Source organism: Hyaena hyaena, unplaced genomic scaffold (assembly GCF_003009895.1).
Source record: "Hyaena hyaena isolate Hyena2069 unplaced genomic scaffold, ASM300989v1 scaffold_1210, whole genome shotgun sequence".
Taxonomy (NCBI): Eukaryota; Metazoa; Chordata; class Mammalia; order Carnivora; family Hyaenidae; genus Hyaena; species Hyaena hyaena.
Genome location: NW_024081845.1, coordinates 51,604 through 53,100, shown reverse-complemented (window position 1 = coordinate 53,100; position 1,497 = coordinate 51,604). Strand labels below are relative to the sequence as shown.

The 1,497-nt window shown below is 59.2% G+C and overlaps 1 protein-coding gene across 5 annotated transcripts in view; it reads right to left on the bottom strand.

Moving 5' to 3' along the window:
• KRIT1 (KRIT1 ankyrin repeat containing) overlaps positions 1-879 on the bottom strand; it is a 39,302-nt gene extending 38,423 nt beyond the window's left edge. Inside the window, exon 1 of one of the 5 annotated variants that reach the window (XM_039222892.1) lies at positions 427-879. The gene's annotated coding sequence lies outside the window, so the exon portion shown is untranslated. The remainder of the gene's footprint in view (positions 1-426) is intronic. The other 4 variants (XM_039222893.1, XM_039222895.1, XM_039222894.1 and 1 more) reach the window with 4 other exon arrangements.
• Between the last annotated feature and the right edge of the window lie 618 nt (positions 880-1,497).

The following is a 1,497-nucleotide window of genomic DNA, read 5'->3' as shown; positions in this document are numbered from 1 at the left end:
ATAAGATGAGGCCACCAAAGCAGTTAAGAGACTACAGATTCAAAGAGAAAGAAGCATTTGCAAACAAACTGTGAAGGCGCACAAACTCTCTAAGTGAGTAAGAAAGGAATGGGAGTGAGATTCTGAGTTAGGCCAGCTAGGTCAATGATTTTTCTTTTGAAAATAAATACACCATAAATAAAAAGCAAAGAAAGCCAAAAGCCTCAAAAGAGAGAAGTACTGAGAGGCGAGATTAGCTGGAATGACAAGTCGTGAATCGCTTTCCCTGAAAAGACAGCAAAACCAAACCAAACCCATTCTGCCTACGTTTTTCCTCCGACGCCACCCGTCAACATCCACTACGGGGAAAGGACGTGCTCAAAGAGCTGCCACCGCAAAACGGGCTCTGGCTTCTCTGTTACTACTTGTAAGAAATAATCTCCTTGCCTGGAGAAGCTAGATGTAGAGATAGTTCAGCCTCCAACCTCTATTTTTTCTCGCGGGAGTCTGGTTCTCGCTCCTCCTCGTCTCACCCGTGCGGGCGGCCGAGCACTTCCCGGGCCGCTACATTCAACTCACTGGGTGGGACAGTCACCTGCGGGGCGGGGTGCTGTCACCGCTTTCTCATTCCTCCTTCCTTCTCTTTCCCAGCAGCCAGGCCTAACTTCCTGTGACAGGAAAACCCTCCGTAGCCACCAGAAGCCTCCTGGAGTGTTCGGCCGCGCTTCCCCAAATACGCCTCCAGAGCTCGAGTCTCTGGACTCAGGGGAACTCTTGCCGCCCAGTTCTTTATTGCTCTTCACTCTACTCGCACCTCAGCACCGTATCACACTCGCCAGAAAGTAAGGATTTCCAGGTCTTCAAAGGCCTTTGCTTTCTATCTCGCCGCGACCGGGATGAGGAAACCACTTCCGGGTTTATTCCCCTCGCAGCGTCGCGGTCGGCGGCGGAAAAGCTTCCGGGTCGACGGGCGAGTTGCTGCCGTTCCTGCTGCTTCCCGCTGGGGCTGCGGGCTGTCTGGCGCTGGTGGCGGAGGCTCCAGGATAGGGGTGGCAGCGGCCGGCAAGCCAGCGGCCGAGCCGGAGGCAGGGGTGGGGAGGAGGGCGGCCCGGGCTGCGTGCGCGCGCGCAAGGCTGGAGCATGAGCCGGACTTGACCGCGAGGCGGAGGCAAAAGCCACCGCCCCCTCTTCCCCTCCCTTGAGTGAGGCGGCGAGGCGGTCAGAGAGGGATGGGGTGCGCCCTCCCAGTCTGAGCCTCGTAGCGGGCGCCTCCGTCTCACGCAGCCTTCCTCGCGGGCCTCTAGTGCGCATCCTCGGCCCCAGCAGCCTCAGCCCGGCGCACCCGGGCTGGCGAGGAAGGGGCGCCCGCCTGGGTGGGTGGGGCGGGGAGGGTACCTGAGGTCACCTGCTCGGCTCGAGAGGCAGAGGCGGCCACGGCGGTGGCAGAACTGCGGAGCTTCGGGGTCCACCCGACCCTTATCCTCAGCCCGGGAAGTAACCGTAAGTCTCGGCTTCACC